At 37.2% G+C, this 18,827-nt stretch overlaps 2 pseudogenes; both read left to right on the top strand.

Annotated features, from left to right (window-relative positions):
* The first annotated feature begins 10,584 nt into the window (after positions 1-10,584).
* Positions 10,585-12,238, top strand: LOC129527363 (angiogenic factor with G patch and FHA domains 1-like; annotated as a pseudogene).
* A 4,016-nt stretch (positions 12,239-16,254) lies between these two features.
* LOC101135278 (mitochondrial protein C2orf69-like) lies at positions 16,255-17,568 on the top strand (annotated as a pseudogene).
* The last annotated feature ends 1,259 nt before the right edge of the window (positions 17,569-18,827 follow it).

Raw genomic sequence — 18,827 nt, 5'->3', positions numbered from 1 at the left:
ATTCAAAATGGGAGAGTTTATCAGAGCCTTGGACTGCTTCCATGTTTCTTTATTGTGCATATGTGGGAGAAAGGGTTGTGTGTCTTTTCCCATGCATCTTTTTGCAGCTGCAGACATACCTCCCAAGTCTGCTTTTAGCTTCCCTATCTTAGTGCACCTGAAGGGACAGAAATGTGCTTATTAAGGCCCACTGTTTTCCTGGGGCCCATTGTATGAGGCTGAAGTTTGGCAGTTACCCAAAAGACTTTTCCCCCACCTCCCTCTGTGCCTAAGCTGTCTTATCTGTGTTTTACTGTCTGCTCTTTCTGGCTGCTTGTAGTTAGAAAAGAAGTGATTTTTTTGAAATGTATGAGGCTAGAAAGGGAGCTGGAACTTAAAGTGGCAGTGTTTGTCCGAGGTGACGGTGCTCCTGCTCTGTCAATGTTATAATATTATAAAGCAGTCGTTTATACAAAAGCAGGAAATATTCTTAGGTTTTATTAAGTTTATAGATCAATGTTGTTACAAAATTTAACTCAATTTTCTTGTAAAATTACCTAACAAAATTTTGTTATTATGATATAATTACATGAATTATAATATATTGTGATGTCATAATAATCATATGAATTATGATATCATAATATATTGTGATATCATAATGCACATTATATCATAACTGTGATATAATAAACATATGAGTTATGATGTCATAATATATTATGCTGTCAAAATACATGTCAATTATGATGTCACACTACATGGTGATGTCATACTACATGGTGATGTCATAATACATGTGAATTATATCATAATAAATTGTGATGTCATAATACAAATGATGTAATATATTGTAATGTCGTAATATATTTATTTATCATATTTATGAAACACATAACATTTTGTCAGGTAATTTATAAGGAAGCTGAGTTAAATTTGTAGCAACATTAACATCTAAAGAAGCTTACAATAATAGTGAAATATTAAAGAGAAGCAGGCATCTCCCATGGTACAAGTGGGAACAAGAAAAATGGGGGAGGGATATGCCTCACATGTAAACCACCAGATCTCGTGAGTACTCGCCATGACAAGAACAGCACAGAACCATGAGGAATCCATCCCCATGATTCAACCACCTCCCACCAGGCCCCACCTGTAACATTAGGGATTACAATTTAATATGAGATTTGGTGGGGACTTTTAAACTCTATCACACGACTATTAGAAAAACAGATGAAACATTCATGGTTGCTACTGTTCAGATATTTTCATTCCCAAGCAAATGGTTAAATGATTTAGTTCAACATTCTATGGTCAGAAGAGAGAAGGGAGGTGTAAAGGGGACTTTGACTGCATTTATTCCACTTCCCTTATGCTGTTGTTGTGAGTTCTGATGTCACCACCTGAAGAGCTATTCATGACAGAAGAATTATTGCTATTGTTGTGATTATTCCTATTTCTTTTATCTCAGTAAAAATAATTTTTTTAGCTTCTCATATAATTTTCTTAAAAAACTCTAAGAGTTTTGATTAAATTCCTTGTCATTGTGTGTTATAAAAATTGACAGGGAAATGGCTAAAATAGATTAAAAGTACACAAACTCTAAGAGTCAAGTTTCTATTGGGCAGACTTAGGAAAGACAGAACTGGAAATACTCCACCAGCATAGACATCAGCCACTTTCTGTCTCAGCCCTGCCCAGATCCACCCTCTTCTAAGGCCTCACCCTGGTCTGGCCTCACCCTAGAATCTCCTCTCACAGAACTAATTAAAAGAGACCATAAATTTGAGAGGTGGTTCCTGCTGTCTCTCCTGAGCTGGTGCCCACAATTACCTGAAAATAAAAACAGATAAATGGGAGCAAATAATTATCTATCTGTGGGCCACAATTGCTTTTTCACTGAAGCCAGTGCATCTAGAGACGTCTCACCTAGCAACCTGTTTTTTATTTCTGCAGATCCAGTAGTTGCTCTACAAAGCACAAGAAAGTCAATATAAATACCAAAAAAACGCTCTGAACAGTTCACTGTTTATTTCTGTATTCCTGTCATCTGTCTACACAGCTTTTATTCTACACATTTTCTTTATAGGTAAATAAGTTTTAAAATATAAGAAAAAATAGAAATGTCGGGATCTTCACTTAAGTCCTGAGAATTACAGACACCTAACACCCAACTCCCAGTGAGCAACGGGGACTAAATCACATCATGTGATGTTTCCAGCACAGTGCTGTGTAACAGACTTCTGGACACATAGTACATGCTCAATAAACATTGTATTAACTCATGTGTACATGATTTTCAAATGCAGACTTACTTTAACATTGAAGCCTTCTCTAGCCTCTGTAAACTTCAAAGAGCCAGCTGACATTAACATGTTTCTGAATGGTATTGGTGGTTTCCACTTTGGGCCAAAAATATTTATGTTGTGGTAAGAGCGTTGGGTGTCAGAAACTCTGTGTGCTGTGCCTGCTTTCTCTAGCTGAGTGATACTACAATGGATGTACTGGGAGAAATATCAGCATTGAGAGAAAACTTTTCAAAGAAGCCAATTCATGGACCCCCTTCCCAACTTGCAGAATCACATTACTAGCAGAGAGGCCTGAAATCATAAATGATTTATATGTACCTTGAAACTTGAGAGGCAATGTTTAGCTAAGTGTTTCTCAGCCTAGGCTTCCAACCATAATCACATGACCATGTTAGAGAAATACCATCATCTGTGCCCTCGCACAAATTCTGTCTGTTGATCTTGGTGGGAGCATCCATATGGTTTAAATTAGGAAGTCAAATTTTTTGTCTTCGATGATTACATAATATTATACCTAAAAAAATCTAAAGACCACCAAAAAAACTTTTAGATTTGATAAATGAATTTAATAATGTTTCAGGATACAAAACTCAATGTTCAAAAATTAGCATTTTTATATACTAATAACAATCAACCTGAGAGCTGAATTAAAATGTCAATTCCTTTTACAATAGCTACAAAAAAGGTATTATACCTAGAAATATAATTAATCAAACCGGTGAAATATCTCTACGAGGAAAACTACAAACCACTGAGGAAATAAATTGTACACGACACAAACAAATGAGAAAAACATCCTATGCTCATGGATTGAAAGAATTATTATCATTAAAATCACCATACTCCACCAAACAATCTACATATTAAATGCAATTCCTACCAAAATGCCAATGTTATTTTTCATAGAATTAGAAATTTTTAAAAAATTCATACGGAACCATAGAAAAGCCTGAATAGCCAAAGCAAATTTAAACAAAAAGAACAAAGTTGGAGATATTACTATTACATTACCTGATTAAAAAATTGTGCTACAAAGCTTTAATAACCAAAACAGTATGGTACTGATACAAATAGATGCATAGATCAATGGAACAGAATAGAGAACCTAGAAATAAAGCCACATACCGACAGACAACTGATCTTTTACAAAGTGAAAACAAACATACACTGGGGAAATGACATTGTATTCAACATATTATGCTGGAAAATTATATTGCCATATGCAGAAGTATGAAATGGTACCCCTAACTCTCACCATACACAAAAATTAACTCAATATAGATGAAAATACTAAAATGTAAGATGTGAAATGATGAAAGCTCTAGAAGAAACCCTATGATAAACTCTTTTGGTTATTTGTCTGGGCAAGGAATTCTTAACTAAGATCATCTCAAAAGTAGATACAACAATACCAAAAATAGACAAATGGAACTTAATTAAACTGAAAAGCTCCTGAAAAAAAGCTTTTAATTGACAGGTGAGCAGACAACCTATGGAATAAGAAAAATGTTTGTGAACTATGCATGTGACGAAGACCTTATGTCCAGAATATACAAGGAAATCAAACATCAACAGGAATAAAATAAGTAACCTCATTGAAAAGCAGGCACATAACGGGAACAGATATTTTTCAAAAAGAAGACAATGATGGCCAACAAGCATGTAAAAAATGCTCAACATTGCCAATGGTCAGAGAAATGCCAATTAAAATCCACAATGAAATACCATTTTACACCATTCCTAATGGCTAATTATTAAAAAGCAGAAAAATGACAGATACTGGCAAGCATACAGGGAAAAGAGAATACTCATACATTGTGGAAATGTAAATTTCTACAATCTCTATGAAAAACAGTATAGAAATTTCTCAAAAAACTAAAAATAGAACTTCCATTTGATCCAGCACTCCCACTACTGGGTATCTACCCAAATGAAAATAATTCATTACATAAAGAAGATACCCACACTTATATGTTTATTGCAGCACTATTCACAATGGCAGATATAGAGTCAATTTAAATTTAGCAATTAATGATTGAAAAAAGAAAATTTGCTACACATTTATACCATGAACTATTGCTCAGCAATAAAGAAGAATAACATAATGTCTTTTGCAGCAACATGAATGGAACTGGAGTCCATTATTGTAAGTAAAATAACTCAGAAATAGAAAATAAAATATTACATTTTCTCACTTGTAAGTGGGAGCTCAATAACGCACACACTTGGATATAGACTGGAAAAATAGACACTGGAGGCTCAGAAGGATGGGAGGTTGGTAGAGGGGTTAGAAATGAGAAAATATCTAATTGGGACAATAAGCACCATTCAGATGATGGTTACACCAAAAGTTCATACTTAATCACTATGTGACATGTCCCTGTAATGAAAGTGCATTTGTATCCTCTAGTGTATTAATAAAGAGGACAAAAACTGACCTTTATCAAGAGTGTAGACTGAATAGACCTCATAATTTTCATAAATATTTAGATTAGGCAGAAAAATAACTTTAATAAAAATAAATATAAAATAATATTGTATTTTAAGAATGGTACAAAAAGATAATTTGATGAATTAGAATTGCTAGTACTTAGCACAGACAATATGCAAGGCAAGATTCTAAGCCATTAGACATTTGTAGACAGAGTATCCTACATCGTAAAATAACACAAAGATTCATTGGCAATCACAAATTGACATATTTTCAAGCATATTACGTGCTATTAAAACCATTATCAAATTTAACATTTTGTTTCATAATAAAGGATCATAACGTTAAATAACTTCATTAAAAAGTTTGACTAATTAGGCATATAGATAAATGGGCATTGTGTTGACCACTAAACGGAGCATACACATTATTTTCAAAGACCAAACAAAATTTTCTTAATCAATTTTTATTTATTTATTTTTGGTTGGGGGAGCAGCTTTATTAGCTGGGGGTATAGTGGGGTTCTCTCCCTGGGAGGTGGGGTCTTCCACTGGTCACCTCCGGCAGTGGTCCAGGAGACGCCCTGCAATTCAGCGCTGGGCTCAGCTGGGGGCCAGGCCTTTGAGAAGGTGAACTGTGCAGGGAAGCAGTAGCTGTGGGGTCCTCACCGTCCGCTCGGCCTTGCTTCACGGGGTCGTTGGTGCTCCTCAGGGTCCCGCAGAGCCTGCGTCTCTATAGGGCAGTGACCATCCAGGCCGGAACCTTATCCTCAGAGCCCAGTTTGACGCAGGCCAGGCATTTCCGCTTACTCCCCTTGGGTTGGACTTTGCACTCGGGTTTCTTCCAGTTCTTCTTCCGGCACCTTGTTTTCAAGAGTTTAAATTCCAGCCTTACAAATGTTCCAGCTGGGAAGGGCGTCTCCACGGCGCGATCCACACTGGTCTCCTGGAAGGCCCACTGTAAGTGTGAGTGGATTCCTCCAGGGCCACCTGCAGGCCCTAGCGCTGGGCCACAAGCGCTCGGCCCCGCCCCCGCCCCCGCCCCCGCCCCGTCCGCCCCCGCCCCCGCCCCGTCCACCCACGGGGCCAGCGGGATCCACAGCCATCTCTTGTTTCTGCTGTCACCCTGGCCCTGCGAAACGACTGTGCTCCCCTCAGCTCTCCGAGCCGGCTGGGAACCGCCTCCCTGGGGGGCCATGTCCGCAGAATGCTGGGCCGAGGTGAAGGAACCAGGAAATGTCTCTCTCCACGTTGAACTTGGGGTCCACCTGGTCCTCTCCACTCCCTCCCACCCTGCCTGCACTGTTCCCTGGGGCCTGCAGTTTTAGCAAACTTCCCTGCCATCTGCCCGGGTCGGGAAGCAGTCCTGTTGCCCGCTCCCACCCTTCACCCCTTTTCTGGCCCGTTCTCTCTTCCCACTGGGTCTCCAACACGACCCCCTCTCCTCCATACTGTCCCCGGAGACCCTCTCTGGTTCCCCCGCACAACTTCTCCTTCCCCATCCTGAATTTTCTGGCTCCCATGGGGTGCCCCGCATTTCCGGGCACTGACAAAATTATTTTATATGGGAACATTTGAATTTCACTGAATTTATAACAGCAGAAACCCATCTGGTCATATTTTAAAGAATCGTGAAATGATAATAGCAACTATCAATTTGAAGTGTAACTAGGGTTAAGAATACCTGCCATTTTACTGACAGCAACAACAACAACACTACCCTGTTAAAGCTAAGAAAGTAATTCAGTAAAGTCGCAGGATGTGATATTAACATGAAAATCAGTTGCAGTTTTTTTACAGTAACAAAAAAATCTGAAAAAGGAATAAAGAAAACAATTCCATTTACAATATTATCAAATGGAATGAAATAATTCATTAAATAGAACAAGTTTAACCAAGAATATGAAAGATATGCCTACTGAAAGCTGTGAAATGTTGAGGAAAGAAATTAAAGAATACAAAATGTGAAATATACCCTGTTTTAATGGATTCCAAAAATTAATATTGTTAAAATATACTACAAAAAGTAATCTACGGAGCTAAATAAATTTCCTTCAAAATTTTAATGCCATTAAAAAATGTAGAACAAACATTTGTAAAATTAGTAAGGAGCCACCAAAGACCCCTAATAGACAAATATTTAGAACAAAAAGGCTGAAAGCCTGAAACCTCCTGATTTCAAACTATATTTCAAAAGTATAGTCATCAAAATAGTATATTGCCTACATAAAAACCAATGGAACAGAATAGAGGACCCAGAAATAAACACACATATATACTCAACTGATCCCACAGAATTAGGAAAAGATAGACACATCAAAAAATGGTGTAGAAATAAACTAAATATGCACACAGAAATAGTGAACATTTCTCTTATATCCTCCCAAAAGTGAATTTAAAATAAAGACTTAAACATTGTTATTTTTTTAAATTTTACTTTAAGTTCTGGGGTACATGTGCTGAACGTGCAGATTTGTTATATAAGTATACATGTGCCGTGGTGGTTTGCTGCACCTATCAACCCATCATCTAGGTTTTAAGCCCTGCATGCATTAGGTATTTGCCCTAATGCTCTCCCTTCCCTTGCCCCCCACCCCCCGGACAGGCCCTGGTTTGTGATGGTCCCCTCCCTGTGTCCATGTGTTCTCATTGTTCGACTCCCACTTGTGAGTGAGAACATGCAATGTTTGGTTTTCTGTTCCTGTGTTAATTTGCTGAGGTTGATGGTTTCCAGCTTCATCCATGTTCCTGTAAAGGACACGAACTCATTCTTTTTTATAGCTGCATAGTATTCCATGGTGTCTGTGTGCCACATTTTCTTTATCCATTCTATCATTGATGGACATTTGGATTTGGGTTGGTTCCAAGTCTTTGCTATTGTAAATATTGCTGCAATAAACATACATGTGTATGTCTCTTTATAGTAGAATGATTTATAATCCTTCGCGTACATACCCAGTAATGGTATTGCTGGGTCAAATGGTATTTCTGGTTCTAGATTCTTGAGGAATCGCCACACTGTCTTCTGCAATGGTTGAACTAATTTACACTCCCATCGACAGTGTAAAAGCATTCCTGTTTATCTGCATCCTTGCTAGCATCTGTTGTTTCCAGGCTTTTTAATGATTGCCATTCTAACTGGCATGAAATGGTATTTCATTGTGGTTTTGATTTGCATTTCTCTGATGGCCAGTGATGATGGGCTTTTTTTTCATGTTTCTTGGCTGCATAAATGTCCTCTTTTGAGAAGTGTCTGTTCATATCCTTTGCCCAATTTTTGATTTTTTTTTTTGTAAATTTGTTTAAGTTCCTTGTAGATTCTGGATATTAGACCTTTGTCAGGTGGAGAGACTGCAAAAATGTTCTCCCATTCTGTAGGTTGTCTGTTCACTCTGATGATAGCTTCTTTTGCTGAGCAGAAGCTCTTCAGTTTAATTAGATCCTGTTTGTCAAGTCTGGCTTTTGTTGCAATTGCTTTTGGAGTTTTAGTCATGAAGTCTTTGCCCATGCCTATGTCCTGAATGGTATTGCCTAGGTTTTCTTCTAGGGTTTTTATGGTTTTAGGTTTTACATTTAAATCTTTAATTCATTTTGAGTTAATTTTTGTATAAGGTGTAAGAAACGGGTCCAGTTTCTGTTTTCTGCTTATGGTTAGCCAGTTTTCCCAGCACCATTTGTTTAATAGGGAATTCATTCCCCATTGCTTGTTTTTGTCAAGTTTGTTGAAAATCAGATGGCTGTAGATACATGGTGTTATTTTGGAGGCATCTGTCCTGTTCCATTGGTCTATATATCTGTTTTGGCACCAGTACAATGCTGTTTTGGTTACTGTAGCCTTGTAGTATAGTTTGAAGTCAGATAGCATGATGCCTCCAGCTTTGTTCTTTTTGCTTAGGATTGTCTTGGCTGTTTTTAGTTCCATATGAAATTTAAAGTAGTTTCTTCTATTTCTTTGAAGAAAGTCAGTGGTGTCCTCTCTTATTTCCTTGAGCAGTGGTTTGTAGTTCTCATTGAAGAGGTCCTTAACAGAATACAAGTCTGTTGGGGAAATGGCATTCAAATATAATTCCAAGGAGGAAAAGAAATTATGTAAAAATTACTTATTTAAACATACTCTTTTTAGCTCATCATTGTTGGTCATTAGAGAAGTGCAAATCAAAACCACAATGAGATACCATATCATGCCAGTTAAAATGGTGATCATTAAAAAGTCAGGAAACAACGGATGCTGGTGAGGCTGTGGAGAAATAAGAACACTTTTACACTGTTGGTGGGAGTGTAAAATAGTTCAACCATTGAGGAAGACAGTGTGGCGATTGCTCAAGAATCTAGAACCAGAAATACCATTTGACCCTGCAACCCCATTACTGGGTATATACCCAAAGGACTATAAATCATTCTACTATAAATACACATGCACACATATATTTATTGCAGCACTATTTACAATAGCAAAAACTTGGAACCAACCCTAATTCCCATTAATGATAGAATGGATAAAGAAAATGTGGGACATATTCACTATGGAATACCATGCAGCCATAAAAAAGAATGAGTTTATGACCCTTGCAGAGACATGGATGAAGCTGGAAGTCATCATTCTCAGTGAACTAACACAAGAACAAAAAACCAAACACCACATGTTTTCACTCATAAGTGGGAGCTGAACAATAAGAACACATGGAACAGGGAGAAGAACATCACACACTGAGGCCTGTCAGGGGGTGGGGGGCAAGGGGAAGCAGAGCATCATGACAATTACCTAAGGCAGGCAGGGCCTAAAACCCAGATAATGGGTTTATAGGTGCAGCAAACCACCATGGCACATGTATATCTATGTAACAAACCTGCATGTTCTGGACACATATTCCAGAACTGAAAGTAAAATAAAATACAATAAAATAAAGTAAGACTTAAACATAAGAATTGAAATCATGAATCCTCTAAAAAATAATAGGGAAAAAGCTCTTGACACTAGTCGTGGCAATGATGTTTTGAATCCTACACAAAGAACACAAGCAACAAAAGCAAAAATAAAAAAGTGGAACTATATCAAAGTAAAAAGTTTCTGCACAATAAAGTAAACAATCAACAAAATATAAAGGCAATATATGGGATGGGAGAAAATATTTGTAAACCATATGTAGGATAATATGTTACTATCCATAATATATGTAATACTAATCAATATGTGAAAAAATGCACAGCAGGAAAAAACAAAAACCAATTCCCTGATTAACTTGGCAACACATCTAAATAGCCATTTTCCAAAGACATACAAATGGCCAGCAGGTGTATAAAAACATGCTCAACATCACTAATTATCAGAGTAATTAAAATCAAAACCACAATGCAATATCACCTTATCCTGGTGTTAGGATAGCTGTTATCAAAAAGTCAAAAGATAAAAAGTGTTAGAATGCAGAGGAAGAATATTTGTACACCGTTGCTGAGCTTGTCCACTGGTGCAGCCATTATATATAAAAAAAATTTAGAGGTTCCTTAAAATTTTTAAACTAGAAGTACCATTAATCCCAATTCTGAGTATATAGCCAAAGAACATAGAATCAGTATCACCAAGGGTATCTGCACTCCTTTGATACAAATAAATGAATAAACTGTGTGTGAGACAGAATTTCAGCTTTAGTAAAGAATGCAATTCTTTCATTTACAAGAATATTAATAAACCTTGAAGACATTATGCTAGGTGAAATAAGCAAAATGCAGAAAGCCAAATACTGCATGATCTCGTTTGTATGTGGAATCTGAAAGAAAAAGAAAGAAAGAAGAAAGAGAAAAGAAAGAAAAGAAAAAAGAAAAGAAAGGAAAAGAAAAGAAAGAAACAGAGAGTAGAATGGTAGTTACCATGAGCTATGAAGTGGGGAAAAGTGAGGCTCTATCCATTGAAGGGTGCATACTGTCAGTTATATAATGAAAAACTGCTGGGGACCTAATGTGCAGAATGGTGACTATAGTTAATAATAATTTGTACTTGAAATTTGTTACAAAAGTAGATCTGAGGTACTCTCACCACACACACAGAAATGCATAAAGTAGCTATGTGAGGGGATAGATATGTTAACTAGCTTAACTGAGATAATTTAGAGATGTATGCACATCTCAAAGCTCTCTATTGTACACCCTAAATATATACACTTTTTAATGTGTACATCATAGCTCAATAAGTGTGGAAAAAAATAAGAGTAATTGACAGGTCATGTCTAGCCACATGTAAAGTTTATTTAAAACTCTCTTGGCCATTGTTTCTGACTCAACCTAGGAATGGCCAGAGCGATTCTGGCCCCTTGACTTCTCCGAGGCTCCTCCCACTGTTCCTGTAGCTGGGGAAGGTGTAATAGTTCCCAGGAGTTTTCCGGGTTCCAGGCTGTGCAGATTGAGCAGGGCCATCAGCCATCCCTTTACTTGTTGCCCACAGCCCTGTTTGGCTCCAGGAAATGCATTTTAGGGTGTCCTGGCAGGGCCCACACCAGCCACCCAGAAGGAGGCTGCTTTTCCTGCCTGTACTCTTGTGCCCTCTGGCTCCTTAGGCGTCTGGTATGGCCCCAGCATAGTCCCTCCTCACATTACCAGTGAAGGCAATGTAACTTCAGAAGATACTGAGGAGGAAAATAAGAAAAAAAATTGACTCCCATGTATTAGAGTAATTGTCATTAGATCACCTGTGTTGCAGGCAGGATCACACTTTGTCATTACTGCTGTAAAACTTGCTGCAATTGGAAGATAAAATGATCTGGAGCATACTCTTTGAGTCCCTGAAGTTGGTGTCAGTAAGTTTCATGCAGAAATTTATTTTGACCAAGACTTACAAACTTATGTCTTTGTAGATGAAGGCAGTCAAAATGGAACAACTAATGGAAAAAGTATTGTTCAGCTGAAAACTAAATGTGACCTTTATGTACCTGAGCATAGACGTGAAGTGGAGATTGGAGAGACTGGGTTACCCTTTTACATTCAACCTGGAAGTGACACCTGTGATGGCTGCGAACCACAGCAGGTTAGAACTCACCTTTGCCTTGATAAGAAAGATGAATTATTTATTGGTTCAACACTAAGTAAGGACAAAAAAGAGTTGGAAATAAGAAAATAATTAAATAAAATCTTAGTAATATATGGTTTACAGAATATACACTATGAAGAGGTATAGACATTGAAAAACCTAGAATATAAAGATACAGTTGGAAGACATAGTGAGCAGATTGGAAGTGAAGGAACTTCCCAAAGAGATGGTGCTCCTGCATCTGTTCATTCTGAAATTACTGACAGCAACAAAGGTCGGATGATGTTGGAGAAGATGAGGTGGTAAGAAAGAGAGGGCCTGGGGAAGGATGGTGTAGGAATGAAAACTCTGATTCAGCTTCAGCTTTGGCAAACACACGCAGGCCTGGGGACAGGCAATCCATCCTCAACTAAAGATGTTCACCTTCTTCAAAACCAAAAAAAAAAACTGGGACAAAGCATGAGATAGGTTTGATGAAAACTTCCCAGAAACTGAAACTTAAAAAGATGACCCAGGGACCATGCCTTAGGTAAAAGGGACTGTAGAGTGAAGTTTAATCATATAAAACAAAAATAAACAAACAAACAAAAACAAGCTTTTCAAAAAATAGAGTTTGGAAACTCTTATCTACTTTATTTTATTTTTTGCAAAACTCTTCTCCCCAAAAGAGTCGGTGGCACAGGGGAACTGTGTCAGTTTACCCCTTCCCGATTCAGAAATGTGTAAAAAAGCTTGCTTTACAGCTTTTCAAAACCATTTTTTAAACTGATAAATAGTGACTGAATCAAGTAATACAGTAAGTGGACTAAAGTTTACAGGGCACAGATGAGTTTATCAAACTTCATGGTTTTATCTTGTCATTTACAACATCCCTATAAGCAAAAAGCCATATAAGCAAAACTAATGACCACTAATGACTTAAATGTACATTAGTTTTTGTCTCCATGTATTCACAGGAAGACAGCAAAAGAAACATCAAAAGTTTATAAAAATAAATCTGACTATATGCATCCTTTTTATGCCATTTAGAACCTGGATAAAAGAACCTCTTGCCTGGGCACAGTGGCTCACACCTGTAATCCCAGCACTTTGGGAGGCCAAGGCAGGGGGATCACCTGAGGCCAGGAGTTCAAGACCAGCCTGACCAATATGATGAAACCCTGTCTCTACTAAAAATACAAAAATTAGCTGGATGTTGTGGCATGGCATGTTGTAATCCCAGCTACTCAGGAGGCTGAGACAGGAGAATCGCTTGAACCTGGGAGGCGGAGGTTGCAGTGAGCTGAGATTGTGCCATTGCACTCCCGCCTGGGCAACAAGAGGAAAACTCTGTCTCAGAACAAAAAAGAACCTCACATACTCGAAATAGCCTAAATAATATTATTAACGAACTAATTAACAGGTGACATATTGTAGAAAATCAGTCTGTTATTGTTTTCTTCTGTGAAGAATCTGTTTATTTGTACTACATATTCAGCATTTATATTTGGTTTGTATCATATCTAATGAGATTTTTTAGATATGAACAACTGAGTATAGTATTGATATAGTGTGCTGGTGTTTGTAGTTTTCATAAATATTATTGCAGGCAATGGAATTGCACCAGAGAAATCTGATTTCTAGTACAAAAGGAATACTTAGCCAGAGCCTCAAGTTTAAGATATTTATTGAAAATGTCCTCAGTTGCAATAAAAACATTATTACATTAAAAATGTTTTCAATAAATTCTGAATTAAACAAAAAATTCAAATGATAACTTTTATGGAGTTAGGGAAGTGCTAATGAGGTAGAATAGCAATTGAAGCCAAAAGATTTGAGTTCAGATAAATAATTTTATCCATATTAGTTTTATGTTAAAAAAATAATTCTCACCATATACTATTTACTGCAGTGAAGTATTCCAGAAATTTGTGCATAACATAACACATAATTAATTTTCTAATGGTAAAAAAGCAATCACATTCTACAAATTATTACCACGTGGTCTATTGAAAAGAGCAGTATTTCAAATGAAGAAACTTGGAATTTCTCATGAGATGGTGATCTATGCCGTAGAATACCTATGTAAAATATTTTACTTATGTATGCAACTGTTGATATTTCTGCTTTTCAGGAAAATAACATGCTATAAAAACTTAATAAAGATAACTAAAATCACCAAGAAGTTACAAGAATTCACAAAATGCTTAATATAGTTGAAATAAAATTATGGAAACTTCTCAGGATCAGAAGTAGATAAAGGTGATGATACAGAGAAGCATTAACCTAAGAGGCCATTGCTCCATTCAGATGCATTTGATCACAAGGATGTCAAATCTATGTGGGTTGTTCAGCTTCTGACAAGGCAAATGGAATAAACATAGATAAATTGCCTGCTGTCATCTGGAGTGTGCTGCCTTTCATGTGTGAGAACTAAATTATAAATTATGTTGCACAAAGGAGATAAGCTACTAGTATGAAGCATTAGATAATATATATGGCACATAAAACTCAGATATGATGTTTATATTTAAGTGCTTGCCAATATAATGAAAAAAACAAGAAACCAAAATAATGTGGAAAAAACTTATGAGCTTGTCAAGTCATATTTAGAAAAGAGGCAAATGGAAAGTAAAGTATTGAAACTGTAGTAAAAAAAAGTTTAATGGATAGCATACAAATTACACATTAAAATAGACTGAGCTGATGAGAGAACTAGTAAACTGAAATGCTGAGCACAATTAATGTGGTTTTGTACTTTTTAGAAGGCAAATTAATACAAAATACAAATTATTTATATATGAAGATTAGATGAGAAGAAATGAAAAACAATTAATGGTTTTACTATACTATATAAACAGGAAGGCAATAATTCAAGGAATCGGTGACTCATAAGCTTCAGAAATTGGAAACAAGACATGAATCCTATAAAAGTTTAGAGTGTAAGGTGTCAAAAAAGATGAGAAATACTTAAATGATAGTTTTGGTTATTATGAATACTGCTTCAATAAACATGAGTGCAATTATCTTTTTGACATACTGATTTTATTTCCTCTTGATATATACCCAGTGATGAGATTGCTGGGTAACATATATGGTAGTTTTATTTATAATTTCTTGAAAAACCTCCATGCTGTTTTCCCTAAGGGTTGTACCAATTTACATTCTCATCAACCGTGTATAAGTGCCCATCTACAGATGAATGAAGTAAATGTTACACACACACACGTATGCACACACACACGCATGTATGCATACACACACGCATGCAGGCACACACACACAGGAATAATGTTCAATAATAAAGCAGAATGAACTTCTGTCATTTATTTCAACATGGATGAACCTAGAGGACATTATGTTAAGTGAAATATACCAGTCACAGATTGAAAAAAGACCACATGGTACCACTCATGTGACATCTATAAAAGTTGATCTCACAGAAGTAGAGAGTAGAATGGTGGTTACCAGAGGCTAGGGAGCATGAAGGGGTGAAGAAATGGGGAGAGGTTTGTCAAAGTTACAAAGTTACAGTTAGACAGGGAGAATAAATTCTGGTGTTCTATTACCCCATCTTTACTAAAAATACAAAAATGAGCCAGGGGTGGTGCCATGCGCCTGTAATCTCAGTTACTGAGGCAGGAGAATTGCTTGAACCTGGGAGGTGGAGGTTGCAGTGAGCTGAGGTCATGCCACTGCACTTCAGCCTGGACAACAGAGCAAGACTCCGTCTAGAGAAAAAAAAAAGAATAATGATCAAACTACATGACACCAAAGAGAAGAAAAATTCTTAAAAGCAGTGAGATAGAAGACAGACAACATGTGAAGCTGAGGGAAAACTCTTACCTTTGTATCAAGTCAGAAAACAGAAAAATTAATATAAATAAAATATTAAAGGCTTCTGGACAGCATACATATCTATTAACAGAGTGATAAGACAACCTATAACCTATAAAATAATAGAAAATATGTGCCTCTGACAAGGAGTTAATATCCAAAATATATAAGGGACTCAACAACAATAAAAATAAAAAAACCCAACTAAAGAGTGAGCAAAAGACCTGAACAGACGTTTTTCGAAAGAAGACACAAGGAAATACTCGACATCACTAATCATCTGGAAAATGCAATCCAAAATCACATGAGATAGTACCTCACCCTATTTAGAATGGCCATTATCAAGAAGACAAAAGATAACAAGGTTTGATGAGGATGTGGAGAAAAGGGAACACTTAAACACTATTGGTGTGAATGTAAATTTGGTACATTTTTAGATTTATTTATTTATTTATTTAGAAACCTCTTGGAAAACTATGAGGGTTTCTCAAAACAAAACAACAAAAAACAAAACAACAAAAACCTAAAAATAGAATTACCATATACTCCAGAAATTCCACTATTGAGTATATATCAAAAGGAAATAAAATCAATATATTGAAGAGATATCTGCACTTCCATGTTTATCATAGCTCTATTGACAGTAGCCAAGATATGGAATCAATCTTAGTGTCCATCAAGGGATAAATGGATAAAGCAAATATGGTGTATACACACAATGGAATGAGATTTAACCACACAAATAATGAAATCCAGCGCTGCGCGCTGACATCGGCCTCTGAAGTGGTTGCCTCGCACTGGCTTCTGGCCTGGCCGTGGCCCCGACAGTTGGGCGTCCTGCAGCAGTCCCAACCTCAGGACTCCCTACCTTCCACCTCCAAACAGCTCGGGTCTTTGCGGTCGCGGCGGCTGCTGCTCCTGCTGCCTCACGTTGGAATTGGAGATGCCTTGTCCTGCTCTCAGGACAGAACCATGAAACCAGCAGCAGCGGCGATGCACGATGCTCCCAATCCGTCGCCAGGCGCCGCCTCAGAGCCTGTGGCTGTTCGCCATCCCCGGAGCCGATGGGCCGCGCAGCACGGAGTTGCTCCTGCTGGCGGCGACCAAGGCGGGACTGGAACGGCGGGACATCTCCGGGGAGTGGGTGAAGGAAGAGCCGCAGCCGCCACGTCCTCTCTTTCCCCGGGAATGTGCAGGATTACCGTGAAATTGTGACTGGTCATCCTGCAAATTACCAATGGGAAAATTGGAGTCTAGAAAACGTTGCCACTATTTTAGCCCACCGGCTCCCCAATAGCTATATTTGGGTGATAAAAGTGCTCCTGAATGCATTTGCACAAATTCAGCTGCCATAATAGTTTTGTGAAAAGTAACGTGTTTGGTTCCCCAGAACACAATACTGACTCTGGAGCTTTTAAGCACTTCTATATGTTATTAGTTAAGGCTTTTAAGTCATAATAGTTTAATCAAAGAAAAATTTGAATGATTGGAAAAAGGACTCCACAGCGTCTAATTGTACTGCGGTTCTTTTCATACTACAAATCGTTTCCAGGGAGAAAAAGAGAGGACCTGTAAAAAATCTGGTGAGTCAGCCATGAGTTTTTATCCACCATCACTAAATGATGCATCTTTTACTTTACGGGATTCAGTAAAGGTTGTGTTGTTTTGAATCAATTTCTTTTTTAACTGAAAGAAGCCAAGAAAGACAAGAACATGGATGCTTTCATTAAAAGCGTAAGAACAATGTATTGGCTGAATGGTGGTCATTCCGGAGGAAGCAATACTTGGGTTACTTCACCATAAGTCTTGAAAGAATTTGCACAAACGGGGATTATTGTTCAAACCCATGTAACACTGTACTAAGTGCATGATCCAATGGGATCTTAATTTGGAAAAGAGCAAAATAAATTTGTTTCGATACTTAGGGATATTGGTATGCAGGTGACTAGCTGAGTTCATTTCACAAAGGAAGCTCCCTCCATAGAGAATCACTTCAGAGATCATGAAGTATTTTGAGACTACAAGTATATTAATGTACTGGTTCAGTGGAAGAGCATAAGCACTTTTCAGTATTTTAAATTCAGATAATGGAATGTAATTGATAGATGCATTGTCAGTTTGGGGGTATGGGGGGAAGCACACATTCCTCCAATATGAGTGTAATGTGCAATAGTATTTCTTGCTTGTGAATGTGAGCAGTTTTTAATTAGGATTGGGTTAAAATTAGGTACTTTGAAATCTAACACGGTGGTTTGTGATAATAGTGAGGAACTATAAGACCCTTAAAAAAGAAAGTTATAACATAGTTCTTGTAATAGGTAACTAAAATTGTTTCTTTACTAATTTTGGTGACATTTTAACAGTAATTAGCTATTCTGTCACTTAAAACTTGAGTGGAAACATTTTTCTTCTCTTCAAACAAAAGCACAGGCACAATGTTGTTTTCTATCACTTTGGAATAACTGTACCCTGCCTCTTGTGTTTTGTAAACTCAATGACTCATTCTTTAATGTGCCACCAAGTACTTTTTTTAGAGAGTCAAAATACATTTGTTTCCCAATGTCCAAAAATTTGCAATAGTGTAAAAGTGGTTTTTAAAAACATAGCCAGGTGTGGTGACATATTCCTTTAATCCCAGCTACTCAGGAGGCTAAAGCAGGAGGATCCTTTGAGTCCAGGCTGTAATGCACCATGATTGTGTTTGTGACCAGCTACTGCACTCCAGCCTAGGCAACATAATGAGACCTCATCTCTAAAACAAAGAAAACAAATTCCACCTAGACACTATCGCTAATTTTTAATTGACAGTCTTTAGTTTATTATTTTGGATAAGACATTCTGGGGCTTCTTGAATCTTGCCCAAAAACCAGTTGTTTTGGAAAATCGTTTTAAATTAAGCATATTTATAAATTTTGGATAAAAATGTACTACAGAGAAAATTTCACATTTTTCACTGTATTAGCCTTTTTTAAAGGGAACAGCTTAGGCAAGATAAATATGTAATGCTCAATTTGTTCATGCTCTGTTAAAAAGGAAACAGATTCCATATATCTAAATCAACGTTTCTCCACGATGATGACTTTGTCTGGGGAAAAAAAAGTTATTCTTGGCCAAAATGCAAAATTACATTGCTGTAAGAAAAGTTACAAGGGAAAGTTTAAATATCATCCAGCCAGAGGCCAGACCCACATATGACAGTCACAATTTCAACTCTGAACTACATTTTTGTGTGATTTAGAATCTCACTAGTGGACACTGTCCATGTATGAAGGTGA

Source organism: Gorilla gorilla, chromosome 18 (genome assembly GCF_029281585.2).
Source record: "Gorilla gorilla gorilla isolate KB3781 chromosome 18, NHGRI_mGorGor1-v2.1_pri, whole genome shotgun sequence".
Taxonomy (NCBI): Eukaryota; Metazoa; Chordata; class Mammalia; order Primates; family Hominidae; genus Gorilla; species Gorilla gorilla.
This window is presented reverse-complemented; position numbering and strand designations above follow the sequence as displayed.